Source organism: Anas platyrhynchos, chromosome 5 (assembly GCF_047663525.1).
Source record: "Anas platyrhynchos isolate ZD024472 breed Pekin duck chromosome 5, IASCAAS_PekinDuck_T2T, whole genome shotgun sequence".
In the NCBI taxonomy this organism is placed as follows: domain Eukaryota; kingdom Metazoa; phylum Chordata; class Aves; order Anseriformes; family Anatidae; genus Anas; species Anas platyrhynchos.
Window position 1 is genome coordinate 14168145 of NC_092591.1, and position 16706 is coordinate 14184850.

At 36.7% G+C, this 16706-nt stretch overlaps 1 long non-coding RNA gene across 1 annotated transcript in view; it reads right to left on the bottom strand.

The window, feature by feature from the left end:
• The window catches only part of LOC101805074 (uncharacterized), a 119547-nt gene that overhangs the window by 13171 nt on the left and 89670 nt on the right, over positions 1–16706 (bottom strand). The window contains exon 6 of the long non-coding RNA XR_005266362.2: positions 8047–8251. This is a non-coding gene — a long non-coding RNA (uncharacterized lncRNA). The remainder of the gene's footprint in view (positions 1–8046; positions 8252–16706) is intronic.

Consider the following 16706-nt stretch of genomic DNA (forward strand, 5'->3'; position numbering starts at 1 on the left):
CAGTGATCAAGCCAGGATTATTCCCAAAGCCTGGATTATATGTAACAATATAAGTAAAATTTCTTTAACAGGGCACAATTATTCCCAAGCATAGTTGGTGTCCCAGAGCAGTAAAAGTTGAAGGCCCAATAGATTTTATAATCAAGTGAATACCAAATCTAACATCTCTGCTCATCATGGCAGGAATCTGTCCTCTATTATCCACAAAACATTTCTTAAAATTTAAAATGCAAATGACATTCTCTAACTTTTGCTTTTCTCAGATGACATTTGTTCTTATCGACAATAATATCTCACCAGAATGCACTAGATATGTGGCAGCAAAGCAGGAAAGAAGTGTCCTGACCCTACCAACAAAACAGTTTAACCTTCATAAACCACACATAGGCACGTTTTTTTTTTTTTTTTTGAAAATAACAAACAGCTCCAATTTATGACACTTAAAAATAATCTGATTTTCAAAGCACAGGTGCTCAAAGTCTTAAATCACCTCCTTCCTCCAAGTCCAACCACCTGAGAACTCAAGTGCTCCAATACTATCTACATTAAAAAATCGTACTCAGAGTCTCTTTCATCCCAGTTAATGTAGGAAACAACTTAATTGCAGAGGAAGATGTGTAACACAGCTACCTTCATGTTAAAATGGCATACATAAGATATTACTCACCTACAGAAAGTGAGTTTAATCTCCCAACACCAGGAATATGATAGAGAATTACAAGTGCACATGGCTGCATTTTAATAAAGGGTTAAAAATAAAGTTTTGCTGAAGCAATAGGCAGGCACAGCATTTCCAATATGTGTAATTCTCTTAAAGGACTAGAGCCTTACATATTTTCAGCTATATTTCTTGTCCAGTAAATGCTGACTCAAAATGAAAATTAATAAATACGCTCTAAAGCAGACATCCTCTTCCCTATGAGCACACTCAACATTTTTTCTTCCAACAGAGTAATTCCCAAAAAGAACACTGTGACTCGCACTAATTAGTTAAATTGTCTCTTTTTTTCTCCCCTCTTTGTGTTGAAGTAGTTGCTATATTGTAAAGTAATTGGTTCAGGGGTTAATCCCTGGCTTCCTTTCTGTCTCAGAGGCAAGTATATACAAATATGTCCACTCTTTAGAATGTTATCACAGTGCCCTCTCTTGTCAAAAGTAAATCAAGAGGGACTAAAAACAGATAAAGGGTCTGGGATTTTTGGTGGGGGAGGGAGAGGGATGTTTTGTTTTGGTTGGCTGTTTTTCTGAGTGCTTTTTTACATGCTGGATTCAAATGAAACTTTCTCTCCAAAGACTCACTAAGCAGAGACACCTTAATGAATTGCTCAGATGTGTTGCTAAGCTGCATACCAAGAACAGACATTCAGGAAACCAACGCCAGTATCACATATGTTTCATAGCATCGTGTTTTATCCTTAACCCTGAAATTCAATTATTTCCTTTAAACTGGAACAATAATTACAAGATTAATCCATGCCTATGACACAAATTCACTTAATTTGTCAGCAGTTGCTTAGGAAATTATAAACTTTCAAGCGTACAAACACCTGTAATGCTGGTAGTAATTCAAAGACTCGAGAATGGGAAATTTTCATGTGAGTTGGTGACGTCAGGCAGATTTAACAGGAAATAAAGATAACTACTGATGATAATTTTCAACAACAAAAACAACAACAAAAAAAAAAAAGACTTTAATTTGTGAAATCTGAAAGGTAAACATGCCACGTTGATGACATATAAGATGAGAATGAAAATAGATAACATGGAGTGACACACCTGAAGGAAACTGCTCCCTTTATGGAGAAATTAGGATTTAAGGTATAGTCTTTTCCCTGGGTTTCTGTTGGAATACAGAGAGGTGGACATGATTGAAATTTGCATTTAAATGGAAATGGTTAAAGGTAAAGGCACAATGTTTAGAAAAATGAGAGTATCCATTTTTCTAAGAGGGACGCATACTGTTATTGTATACCATTAAGGTGTCACAAAGCCTAAAAATGTTTAGAAATATTAGGCACTGCTACAGAACAAAGAACAGCAAAATGCCATTTGGAAATGACTATACACTGTGAATGAATCTGACCGAATACTACATCATATACAATTGTCTTTAATGTTTTCTGCTGCCATTACCTAATGTGAGTCCTGTTCACTAAACAGTAGAAGATCTATTAGACAGCTTTCTGCTACTTTTCAACTGCAATACAATCCAGCATTCATTCGTCATTCTATCCTGGTGATTTCTGCAGGTCTTTCTCCATAGGACACCACCAGACCCTAAAATGTTTGCCTGGTGCACTTTATGAGAATGCACTGTGAATTTTAACTGTGTCACATGAAAACCCTGATGTGTTTCCGTGATAGCAATGAGGAAATATACATTTTGCTGGAGATAATGAAATATAGGAAGCAACGAGTCATGCAATTGTTCAAATCTCAGTTTGATTGGAAAATGCCTTAGCAAATATTTGTATGTGAATCTGAGACAGACACAAGAAAATATTACCAAGAGGGATGGCAGAAGACAGAGAATCCTTCTCCATCTTCCTTTCCCAAGCAAGAAGATAGCAAACAAATTTTGCATATGTGTGGGCTATATATTCATACACAGAAACACAAATATATGAATAATTATATTTTTATAAATAGACAGTATAAATATGTGTATGTGCATGTACCTACACATTAACACACCCTATTTTAGAAGGTGTTGATCAGTTCACACCTAATTCTTTAAAGGCAGTGAATCACTATAAGACATGAAAAGATTTGACTACTTTTTTTGTCTTTTTTAACTATTATAATTTGTGGCATTTCTCTAGCCTCTTTCTCTCACCTTCTCACACCTTCTCACACCTCTTTCTCTTACTAATTTTATAGAAATGTTGACCCTTTATCATAAATAGTATTGGTGCAGCTAAAATTGGAAGATACTGAAATCTCGGATCATTTTTCAGGCAATCTATTTTCTGAGAGAAAACAAAGATCAGGATTGTCTACACAAAAGCTCCAAAGAGATATTAGTCTTAGCTACCACATCACAGTTCATATTCATATTTACCCCAAATCTTCCAAGGGATTTAAACAGTCTTAGCCTTACTGGGTTCATAAAGGTGAGCTCCCTTCCTTTCACCTTTTGCCTGTACTGATATAAAGGAATTCCTGGCTTTTCCAGTAAGGAAAGGCAGTGACATTTGGGGCTTTTTAGCACTTCTTCAGCTGAGGCAACTAGTTCCAGTGGTTGAGGTGAGGGATTAGTTCATGGGAAACAGTACCAGTTCCTCCTAGCCTCCAAGAGTAACCCAATGATAACAAAGCCTTCAATTAATCAGTCAATCAATTTGTGGTGTTCATGATAGAAATATAGGCACAGGAAAGATGTTTTTTTTATTCTCTTGTTGCACCAGAATCATTCTGAAGAACTAGATTTACCTGCCCATGAAACCCATGGCTTTCCCCATGCCCCCTGGCCCATGAAACCAGGTTTATGGCTAATATCTGCTAAGCCAACAGAATATATTGATAAATCAGCTCCAGACTGTACTAGTGAGCTTCTCTGTTTACAAAAATGAATGAATCATTTATAGACGCAGTAGCAGTGGGGTGTCATCTGACCATTTTTCTATTCTTAATAACAGTGGAGATTGGTATTACATCCAAAACTAAGACGAAAATATTCTCAGTGTTTCATGTCTTTGGAAAAGCAGTTAATAAACAAGAAAGGCACCTGATGAAATGTCAACACCTTCAGCAAGATCTAGACTTATGTGGCCACTGGACAATCCAAGAGAGGAAGTCTGGAAAATCCAAGAGAGGAAGTCTTCTATGGTCTTTACCCACAAACACAAGTATCAAAGAGCTAAGAGATTTTTATCTCAGAGCTTCATCATCCGGTTCCCAGAAGACTCTGAGACAGTAGATTCAAATATACAGCATGGCCCCGAGTGGAAGCCAGATCAGCTCTTTATGATGAACTGTTCTGCTGGTCCTTGCACAGCTGTTTTCATTAGGACTGACCTTTAGAATGAGACAGGCAGATCTGCAGACTCTTAAACTAGGTTATTACTATTGAAAAGGGAAAAAAATAAAAAAATAAAAAAAAAATCCTCAAGTCAACTCAAACAGATGGGCCCCTCCATAAGAGTCCACATTTTTATTTTAATGTTATGTATACCCAACATGAAAAGCAGCATGGATCAAATATATACATCTTCACCATTAAAGGTTCCTTTTTCATACACCTATGAGTGTCTCCACTTCCCAGGATTTCAACTGTCTGCACTGCCAGGGACCAAAAATAAAATTGTAATTGAAATACAGATAAGATAGAAACCTTTAATTTACCTTCTCCCTGAGCAACTTTTCCAGCTGCATCTGATATACTTTTCTTTTTCATGCCTGGGCTGGTGCAAAATTATCTTATCTACAGATAAAATATTTTAGGGATTTGGGGATTTTGTGTGCCTCAGGACAAAGGACAGTGTATGTGAGAAGATCACTGTCCTCTTTTTAAGGCAAAATTCCACTCTTATTGAAATTTCATTGTAACAGAAAAGTATGCTATTTCACTGCCATACTATCTGACATGCACTTTTAGTACAGGAGCACTTGAACATCAACAGCTGAATGTCAAGAACTGGTAGTAGAAAATGACATAAGTATCCTCCCAATAAACCCATTGGTCAGTTTTTTCAACTTTCTGATTTTTGCATAGAAATGAACATTTCAGCACACTACAGACTACATGCAAAACTAATTCCAGAAAAATAGGATTATGCTATAGCTTGCATATCTGATAACACTGGTTCTTTCAATATACCTCTGTGAGTCAATAAAGAATAAAACTGCAAAGTATTGAAAAGAGAGCACAATGGTATGACCCCCACTCAAGCCTGAAAATGAAACATTTTCAACTAAATCAATGAACTAGTTGGAAATGGACTCCTGGAAGCAACTTTTAATGAAAATATATGTCTGTAAACCTTTGCAGATAACCAAAATACAGACTACAGCACCAAGATCTGTAAATACAGTAAAACCTACTTTAAGGATTTTATCCTGATTTATAGCACCTGGTGATGCCAGTAACTGAGTTCTACATAATTTAATTTATTTTCTGGGCAACATTTTCAGAAATGATTCTTATGAAGTAGCTCAATACTGTCTTGTTATTTATTATTTTATATGTATTGATACCTTTGCTGTAGGTATCTTGCTTGATGTTTTCAGGTCTCAAAGCAACTATTTCTGAGTTATCTGCATCTTGCCATTAGACATAGGATCAGAACATCCCTTCTTCCCATTCCCACCCCCATTTTTCTTTATTCCATACAATTAATGGTGTTTTAATTAAAAAATCTTTGAGGAAAGGACAATTATTACTTTTGTACAGCACCTAGCATAGTAAATTTTCCTCCTTAGATCATTGTGTACACATTGTGTACACATTGTGTACACTTTAGTACACTAAAACCATGAAAATCAATACATGTGACTAGTGCATAAGTTTCACTACTCAGGAAGGAAGCAGGGGAAGAAATGAAATTTCATCCAGTATCTCAGCTGGATAGCTGATGCTGCAGACTCCATAGCATCATAATTTCAAGTGATGAGAACAGTTGGAATAATATAACTTCACTGCTTATACCTACAGTCTTATTCCTGCAGATACGGACTCATATTATCACTTCCTCATGATGTTTGGCACCACGTAACTCCGATGTGAGTACCTGGATAACAAACAGCCCTGCTGCTTTAACTGTTTACGGTCTTTCCATGGTAGATCAGATTTTCTTCATTACTCTCTATAGCAAGAGCAACAAAGGAATACAAGTGAGAGAAAGTTCTCTCTCAAAGTCTTCATCAGGTTTCCCAGACACAAGTTCTGTCACATTGAGTAAATATTTCTGCTCAGCCTTCGTCCACACATTCCTCTTTTGACCAGGAAGGTGGAGAGTAGGATGGAAAGGGATGACTGGAGGAGACATGCCAAAGCAGTGAAAGTAGAAAAATATTTTTCCTGCTGATAGACGCATGTAATAAATGATTGCTTTCTTCATAGAAAGATTGCTTTCTTCATAAACCAAACAGCTACATGCCTAATGTTTAACCCATATGTGTTGTTTTTACAAGTCTTTACGCATGAAAAAGCAAAATGTTTTAAAGTCCATTAATATTATCCTACAGTGCTTTTAGACCTTTTTGATAATGTGGTGCTTTGACTTCAGTCTTCCACACTTTAAACTATCATTTCACTTTTTCCTTGAGCCATCTTAGAATCAGTCCATGTTTCCTATTTATGTGCTAATGTGCTTCCTGAGCAGCCAAAAAGAGTCATTGCTGATTATTCGCACTCACTTGCAACTTAGTCGGTTAATAGCTGAAACAGAGAGAGAGGGAGAGAGAGAAAGAGGATAACATAAATGGATGAAGTTGGGGGAAAACTTTATGCAGAGAACAAGAAGAGCAAAAAGAAAAGACAAGAAAGAAAAAAAAAAAAAAGAAAAGAAAGAAAAAAAAAAGACAGATTATTCTTCCTCCTGCTGTTTCAGTGATAGCTATTAATGCATTTTAAAGTCTTCCAGATTGGTCTTAAGAAATCAGTTATCCTGGTCCTTGTTTCAGTAGAAAGACCCATGGGAGCTATTAGCAGTAATCTAAGTTAATAAACTGTAAACTAACTTTTTTTTTTTTTTTTTTAAAGGAGGAAAAAACCCTACAACCTTTGACAAAATAATTGCACCAGTTATAAAACAGCCAAATGCCAGTTAACAGTCACATCAAGCCACTGGGGTGGAAAGAAGATATCTATAACCAGGCCACTTCCAACGAAACTGTTTGTTTTCTCTTATTTAAACTGCTCTTTAAAAAAAAAAAAAAAAATTCTTTGCAAGCCATAAAATGTTTGAATAATGTCTGATGGAGCTTATCCACTGGCTAAAGTCTCCAGTTAAAATAAAAAGAGGATTTCGGGCTTGATTCACAAAACACTTATCTGCAACTTATACAGCCTTTTATGTAAGAGAAACAGGGCATTTGCATGCAAAAAGTAAGTAGCACTCTGAATCCCAATATTTCCTATTCACAAAATAAAACCCATCATGTGCAACTCCTCTGATATCAGCTACGGTCTCTTGCCTACATATGTGAGGGAAAGGATAAAGTATATACCCAAATAAGGTTGTTTTGGGCTCTAGAGAGGCAGTTCCTCATTGTCAAAGATGCCATTATCTTCCCTTCCAGACAGCAGCACTATTGACATGAGCACAAGAGACTACTGTAGTGGCAGCTCCAGGTGAGTGTACAACTGGTCCTTCTGATGGTTCAAAGAACAAGCAGAGGGAAAATTGCACTTTGCAAACAATCCTCAACCTCTGTGTCTGTCTGACAGGATCATGGAATGGTATTTTTCTCACCTACATATTATCAATAGAATTCACTTTTTTGTTTTGTTTTGTTTTTCCTTTCTATAACAAAAATCTAAAAATAAGTCCTTGAAAGTAAAATTAAATTTGGGTTAAATTTTCCCCTTGAATCAACCATTTTCAGCTGATGATATGTGTGTAATTTACAAATATATTTGGTTGTCTGAATCTTTTACCTGAATAACCCTAATCTTTCATCTTCAGCTGAGAGTTAGAGAGATGTATTAAGAAAGACCAAATATCTCAGTTCTGCTTCCTTCACACCAGCTTTATAGTATGGATCATTCTCATTTTGTGTTATGGGAAACACTAGATGGAACTTGCTCATTTGGATGTCTTCCACAAAGTTGTGAGGGGAGAAAGTACTCTAACCAGGGGGAAAGTTACTCTTAAGCAGAACACAGAAAATGGTCTGTAAAGGTATCACCTATAAATTCCCTTGGCACTAATACTAGAAGGAATTGCAAGTGAAAGGGTGTGTCAAGGAAAAAATGCCTGGTCATCACCAAAGAGATATTATTCTCAGCATAACCTAAAGGACCTGACAAACTTACCATTTAGCCTTGAGGAATCCAGGGGAATATAAGGCTAAAAGCTTTTTTTGCTTCCCTGTTTTACTTACCCTTTTTCTCACATCCACGTGTAGGCTGTATGGGCAGGCTAATTCCCCTCACCCTGCCCCCCACTGCATATTTAATTTCTGTTCATTGGATAACAGCTGGTTGATGTTCATCCAAGAGTTTTAAGTAGCCTTCTATGGGAGAGGACAAGATGGGGATAATTCCTAGCTGGTCACACATTCCTGGGCTGCACCTGTTTTGGTATTCCTGCAATATACAACAGCAATGAAGTTACAAATCGTTATGTGTTGTTCAGTTGATTAACTCTGTGTTTGTATTGCATCCAGAAAAATGGGGCCTAGTTACAACCTGGACTTAGAGCATTGCTGCCCTAAATACAATAGCTATATAAATAATGAATAAGTTGAGGCCCACTGGTTCATTAAATTGCATAGAAGACCCCATTAATGTACTCGTTTTCCCTAAAAAAAGCTTTACCACAGTGTATGGAAGCAAATGTTTTAGGAGGACAGAAGAAATGCTGTTCCTATTTTGTTCAAACATTATCTGTAGTTAGTCATGTCTAACAAATCATACTGCAGCCCAGCTTAGCCTTGGTGAAACACTATTTAAGGCCGTGATATCACAGGGAAAATGGTCCTTATTCACTTATCATATGAGCAATTTTGGGCTTTTGACTGATATTTGTTTTATTAGGCTGCTACAATAACAAACGCTTTGCACCAAGGTTTTGCACATAGAAAGAATGTATTTATGCCCCAATTCAGGCAACAGGGCTATAGACATATAATAGCCAAACTCTGCTGCTTACATGCCTACTGAGGCAATCCAAGCAGAACACCTTCATCAGGGATATTTAATACCCAGAACAGCAAACAAAATAAACTGAGCACTATGGGTGAAATTTGAACTCTACCCCGAACCTATGGTAAGTCTCCTCCTGACTGTGATGGAGGCATGACACCAGATACACATGCTATGAAGGACCTGTGGTGATTTGTACGGTTTTAGGGCAGGCCAGGAGCATCTGCTAAACCAGGGCCCTCCAGTTCCCTGCAGCTGTATTTCATTCAGCTTGCAGACATAAGGCTCAATAGAAAACCCATCAAAATCAATGGGGTCTTTCAACTGGATGCTGCTGGTTTTGGATTAGGACTACACAGAGAAGGCAAATCATCATTCTTCCTTATTAAAGTATTTAACAATTGTCCTTTAATAACACTAATTTAATATACACTGAATATGGATAAAATGTTGGTTATACATATTTCCATCTGGCTCATACCCCGTGGAAGCACATCTCAGACTTTAGATAGCTCTTCTTGGGCGTTGAATGTTTTGCACTTCTTGTTGACTCGGGCCATTAATGTTAAATTATCTACAAGGGCCCGTTTGTTTTTAAAACTCCCCAGCCTGCAAGTGAGCATGCAGATTTTAAACTCTGATTCTAGAAGTCCGAAGTTTTCTATGGGGATTATTGCATTTATACATCACAGCCAATCCGAGAGCTTCTAAAGCCTTCAAACAACTGACACCATATGTCTGGGTACAATGGAATCTACAGAATTATCAGCAACAGCAAAAATGTCTCATTACACACTGAGAGCTACAAACACATAACAAGTATATTGAGTAGCACGTATGCTTGCAGAGAAATTAATCGACTCAGATGCATACAAAGGGATTTCCAAAGTGCTAAAAACATATTTCAGTGAAGAAATGCACTATGCCAGGCTGTGATTTGCAATATAATAAATAATCCTCCTAAAATTCACTTAACTTTCACTCTGTCTAATGTGAGGCTTCACAGATTGTACAGAATATGCTTTGTGTGACACAACATACAGAAAACAGCACATGAGAAAAAAAAAAATTTCTTTTTCAGGTCAATAAAAAATGTTCCCAGAATCCTGGCAAAATCCACAGAATACATTGTATTTGTATTTACTCTGTTTACTTATTTGTTTGTCACATGCCTGCAGAATTCTACCAAACACTCACCTCAAATACTTAGCAACGTCTACAAAATTATGGCTGTGTTTTTAGGAGGGGTAGGGAATATCAAGTGATGATTCACATCTAGAAATCTGGTTTCATGAAAAAAAAATAAATAATAATAATAAAGGAAAACAGCTAGCACTAGCATTATTTATTCAGTTATTATCATACAATCTGGACTAAGTCATAGGAAGAGAAATTATATGAGCAAGTTAAAAATAGTGAGATATAAATGGAAATAATAATGGATAATAATAAATGGTAATTAGCAGCATTTTTCACTGCAATATCACCTTTTATCCACAACTGCAGCAGTACCTTAAAGAAACACATTATGAATCCTGAACCCCTGAATATTTTATTTCCACAAGTGAATGAATAGTTTGTAGATAAAAAAAATGTGGGTATTCCTTAGAGTAAGTTCTTCTAACATGAAACACATGGTCCTAATCCAGCAGAAAAGATGACCCCTCCAGCATTTCTGTGAGTGGTACATACATGTATCGCTAACCCTTAAAAGGAAAGTGGGGAATAAAAAGGTTAAATACCTTGTAGATTTTGTTCTTTGATTTTTATTTTTATTTTTTTAATGAGAACAGTATTAATTTGATCTGCTTTTTAAATGAAATCAAACATTTCTTGAAAGTGTGTCAATCCTTACAAATCTTTAATCTTTTGTGAAAACTCATCATACCCATTATCTTTTTGTTTGTGATTATTTTTGATTTTATTTTGATTCACTAAACAGGTACAATTTTACTTTTAACAACCTAAAATGACTTTCTAGAAAGCTGTGGGCTAACTAGTGACCAAGTTTTGTTCTCAAGAAAAAAAAAAATGTAACTCTTCACTCTCTTTTAGTCACTCTTTAAAGTGGATTTTAATCAAGAGACAGAAGTTAGGCTTTCTAGTTCCAGACTGAACAGTTCATCCTATAATGCCAAACAGGAATCTCTCTTTCACACTTTCACCTTAAATGGGGATAACAATAATTATATACTCTGCAAGAGTAATCCATAGATTTTTCTGTAGATTAGATCATAGATCATTTCTGAAGATTTCTGTAGATTTTTTCTAAACATTGTTATTAAATAATAATTCTAGTTAACCAATTAGAATTATTGCATTGTGTTAGTGCTGTAACTATCACTGATAGGAAATATCAGAACTTGTCTGAGTCTTCATACCCAAGTGTGAATTAAATAGCTAAAAATATATTTGTTTTTCCTTTGATGCTTTGTACATCAAAATCTTAATTCAAGTACTTAAATACATACTTAAAACCAAGCAGAATAAAAGTAAAACATAAACCTACATAATTGTTGAACCAAGGCACAGAAGTAAAAGAGCTTATTATCACAAGAAGTAAGTAAGTTTTCCACATTTTCTGACCTTTGACCAGGGTATGAAAAATGCTATAAAGAATATGTCTAATCCCAGAAGATTCTTGGACACAATCTGCAACATGAATAATTAAGGATTTATTAAATAATTATAAAAACTATAGGTGTTCCTAACTGAAGAAACATTTTTTTAATGGGAATTTCCTACTTTAATGGGAATTCAGCGTTGCTTTGTTAACTGGTACCCATTAGCATGTACTTCTGTGACTATTGTTGAAGTGAAAATTTTCTTCTACTAACTGCAGTTTGTGAACATACTGCAAGCCAATCTTGGGAAACACACACACACACACAAAATATATATATATATCATTTCACTCTGGGTAGAGAAATTCTGCAGAGAAGTGTAAGTCGCACCTTATTTGTCCTCTATCAGTAGGACACGCCTAGGTTTGTGCACAGCAATAACAAATTTCCTTAGATCCTTTGTCAGTGTCCTGGAACCAAAAAGAGAAACAACCATCCTACTCACATGGCAACAAATATGTGACAGTAAAGGGTTCAATTTGGCCCTTGACAATAAGGCAAACAAATATTTATATACGAAGAGATGTTTCATTGACCTCTCCAACCTGATCAGCCAACAGCGACCTTGACATGCAGATCTAAGAACTGCATATTTTCTGATTACTAAAATGGAGATGCAAAAATGACCATCTGCATTTGTTTTACAGAACCCTGAAGATTTTGTTTTTATTCTTTGCAAATATATTTCTTTATTGTTTATGTTTGATCAACATCTAGTCTGTCCTGGCTGAGTAGCTGGCTGGCCACCCCAGATCCTGTAAGTCCAGGGTGCAGCTCCCACTGACACTATAGGCTGGGGAAAAATTATCATTTGAATTACCTTTTAGAATATAGTTAGACTGGATGCTAAGGAAACAAACTTTTACTAGAAGGAAGAACACAGACCTGAATGGGTCTTTGCTCCAAGTTCAACATGCAACATTTCTGACACAGCAATGGACAGGGCTGCACTGTTTTACACAAAGTGTTGCAGCCCTCTACAACTCATTCTCCAATGAATACTCAAGAATACATCTTCCAGAAGATACATTCCTTCTTCTGGAGGATGAGGCAGCTGTACCTGACTGTCAGTCTGGCTGCTTTGTCTCCAGAGGTGGAAGGCCATCTTGGTTATCCTCCACACCACGCAGCTCTACCTTTGATGTGTTGTCACACAGGTCAGAAAGGCTCTTACATTTCCAGGCAGTGTTGTGAGCACAGACTGGTATGCAGAAGCCACGTGTTTACTTGAAAAGGGACTGAGCCAGCCTCCTCTCCTGTCACAGGGCAGTACTGCATCTCTGCAAATGCTATTTCTTTCCTGCAGCTCACTCCTAGAGCAGAGAGGAGATATTGGAGGGGTCTTCTGGCTTCAGAATGAATAAATCAATCACACCACCAGAAAAGGCACAAACCTAACATGAAATGTTATTGGAGAAGAAAACTAAACACTACAAGTTGACCTTTACCACTAAGATCTTGAAAAAGGATGATCCTTCACACAAAACAAAAATGTACAAGATTTTCTACTCTTGCTACACAGTGATGCTACAAAAGAGGGTCAGAGGGGAGCCCAGATAAGCTACACATTCACAGAGGGGGAATTTCCCTTGCAGTGACCACAACGAACGCATTTTCTGAACGAAACATAAGCAGAGAGCAAACACCTGCATTTCTGATATTGAAGGAAAAGCAAAATGGAACCGCAAACCCAAACTCTTTTAGTTCTAACGTTTTAGAAGGGAAAATTGTTTTGCTACAATTCAGTCTTCTAATAAAATTTACTTTCTTTCCAAGGCTACTTTTGGGACCAAAAATAGAAATCTGATTTACCTAAACAGGTGTAACTTTGATGGAAGTGCTGGTGATTCTATATATTGGTTTTGAATTTAAAAAAAGATCATGTAAGCAACAGTGTCTTAGAAGTAGACTTTCCTTATTGCACAGGCATTTTTATTTGCCCTGGCCATTAGGATTTTCAGGTGCATTAGTATAAGCTAGAAAGCCATCCAATGAAACTACTGGAGAACTCTTGACACTGTATGGTATAGACTATTTCGAGAAACTATATATACAATTCAGATACTCTGCAACCATGCAGATTTATTTTTTTTTTTTTTTCTGGTGCAGAGTTGATAATACTGTGGGTTTGCACGCTTTTAATACAATGCGCAAATGAAAAAAAAACTTCTCAAACATTGTTTTTTGTTTTTTGTTTTTTGTTTGTTTTGTTTTTTGTTGTTGTTGTTTTGTTTTGTTTTTGTTTTTGTTTTTTTTTTTTTAATTGTTTCTGATATCCCTACATGTTGCAGATAAGAAAATCCTTCCTGCCTGCTCTACGCACAAGTAATTGGTTCCAGTGGATTTCTGGGTATGTAACTGGGGTAAAGGCTACAAACTTATCCATTAGATTGCCATAGCAAGAAATTTCTTTGTATATTGCACTTCATGATTCTTCTTTTTATTTTTTATTTTTTATTATAACTGCTTCTATATTCAGGTTATCTTGGAATATTGAAACCTTGATTTGAATCTTAATCAAAGTCCATTGTTTATTTGATTTCCTTCTTGCATATGCACTTTTATTTTTTCTTAGAAATGTTAAGGAAATACCTATTCCATTTTAAAAACATGTTTATGATATTTGGGTGTTTTTGATGCTCAAGATATTTGAGTATCAGCCTTTGATGCTTGTCTCAGTATTCTTTACCCTTCTGTCACAAGTGAGACAAAGTAAATGACAGTAGGATCAGAGCATCTACCCAACTTGGTTGTCTCACAAACCCACTTACACACTTCCCTCCCCAGTGTTAAATTAATGTTGATTTCCTTTGCAAGCAGGGATCACTGCTGGATCTCTGAAGAACGTTGTGTTGTTCAGCACTTGTCCTGGAAATTTCTTGGCATGTGTTATCACCTCCCTGATCTCCAAGATCAAGAATCTTCCAGAATCCTTCCTCCAGCCACCTTATCTCCAGCCCCACCCCCACCTTTTTTTTTTTTTTTTTTTCTCCTGAGAGCACTTCTTTTTGAGGACCTTTGTTTTAGCACCAGCTCTGCCTCCTGGAATACAACCCCCCCCCCCCCATTTTCCTAATCTAGACAGTCTTTGTGCAGAAGCCCAACTACAGAGCAGACGTCTATTTGGTGGTTGTGTTTTGTTCCTCTTTATTAACTGGAGGATTCAAGATGGACCAATTTTGTTTAGACCAGGCATTACCGAAATGTACAGCCAGCCCATACAGATAGCAGCTAGCAAGTGGGAGGTTTCTGCCTGAGATTTCACAAGTTCAGATGTTCACCCTCATACATACACAGTTACCTGTTGCCTGTTTGCATTCATAATTCAAGCTCTCTTTTTGACTGACGTGCCATTTTCACATGCTCCTGCTTTCCCTGTGTTGCAACATGCAAACGTGGCAGGGTGGAGCCATGCTGTTAGGCCTGATCTTGCACGGTACAGATTGTGCTCTTGTTGGAGAAAATTGAGGCTATTCCAAAGACCTCAGAACAGCAGCAGCTGTATTCAAGGCAACATAACTGCTGGAGGTGGGATGGCCTCAGCCACCACAGACCTGCCCCGGCAATGCAGGTACATAGCAAGGCCTGCAAGCCTTGGCCTCCACTCCCCCCAGTAACAGTGAGAGGACTTGACCCACCACACTTAAAAACCATATGAGTAACGCCAATGAAATGTATTCTATGGTAAAACAGTCTTGAAGGACTCATGCTAAACAGGAGTTTATGCCAGTGTCACTGTGTGGGTTTACAGCCCGACTGTAATTGCAGAACTGAGGCCTAAGTTTCATTTCATGATTATCACTTTAGGAGATATACACAAATACCAATATTGCATTTATTAACTGAGGGATCGTGTGAAGAGATAAGAGAGAAAAAAAAAAAAAAAAAAAAGAGAGAAGGAGAGAAAAAAACAAGATGTCTACTTTCCTGATCATGGTTAACTAGCGACGCCCAGGGTACAAAACAACAAAACCACACAAAGTTGCCTTTATCTGAACAGATAACTTTACGTAGGTCTGTGGTCAAAGCCCACGGGGGCTTTACTGTAAAGCTCAGTAAGAAAACATATTCTTCCTTTTGATGTCTAACACTCTTACTACATAACATTTCTAGCATCTTTTTTTTTTTTTTTCCTGCAATAATATTCACAATCGTCACTAATATCCCTTTCATTCAAAGCTGAAAAGAAGGGAAAAATGAAATAAAGCACCATGGAGAGAAACTTAAACGGAATAGGGCATAAAAATTCAGGACATCTATGTTTGATGCCATTATTAAAAAAAAAAAAAAAAAAAAAAAAAAAAAGTAGGAGGAAGAGGATGACAAAGTGAAAAGAAAAAAGAAGAAAAAAAAAAAAAGCAGCAACCCTTTTATGTGAAGATTACATTTAAAAATAACCAACTAACAGTCTGCACTTTTCAAAAGACTGACGTCCTGAAACGCATTTAGATTGATGCAGCCTGAGCCTGAAGTTCTCTTGCTGAGTAAACAGTCAAGTGTTCTTAATAGGAATTGCAGTTTCTCAACATCTGTTGGGGAAAAGGGAATGGTGAAACAACAATTTAGATTGAGATTGGTTTTGTTAAATGCATTTAAATTCCAAGATTAGTGGTGTTCTTTCTTTTTCAATTAGCATTTACTTGCAGAAAGGTTACAGATGAAGGGGCTGAGAAGGAGTTCTTTGGGGGAGGGGGTTAGCTCCCAGGGCAGTACAGAACACACTAAAACCACATAACACAGACTATCATAGGATTTCAACACAAACTTACAACTTATGCAAAAGTGAGTACCTTCAGAAAGCTCTAGAAAGGAGTAAATTTAAAAAAAAAAAAACAAAACAAAACAAAAAAAAAAAAAAACAATAACCGTGACTTCAATTTGTGAGCTCCTAAAAATCAAGCTGGAATTCATACATGAAAAAATATATATATTATTATTGCCTTTCAAAGGAATTTTCCAGCCCATTCATTCTGCAATTTCCCATGCTGATTAGACTGTGAGAGGACTGTGCCTTCTTAGGGGTCACAGAAAGGTAAAAAGAAAGAAAGGATATAAGAAAAGTCCTACCTGCTTTGCTGCATTTCAAAAAACAAGCTCTTTTTATGAGAGGAAGATTCTTTTAGCCCCATGAAGCAGTTGTTGCAGTTTTGGGGAAACTGAAACGATACTAAAACCTAGAATGTTCTGAATTGTCTCACCCTATTTCAGTCTGGAACCTATGTCAGGGCTTGAATCACCATTCTTGACTGTGGCTGTTGCAACTGCTCTGATTT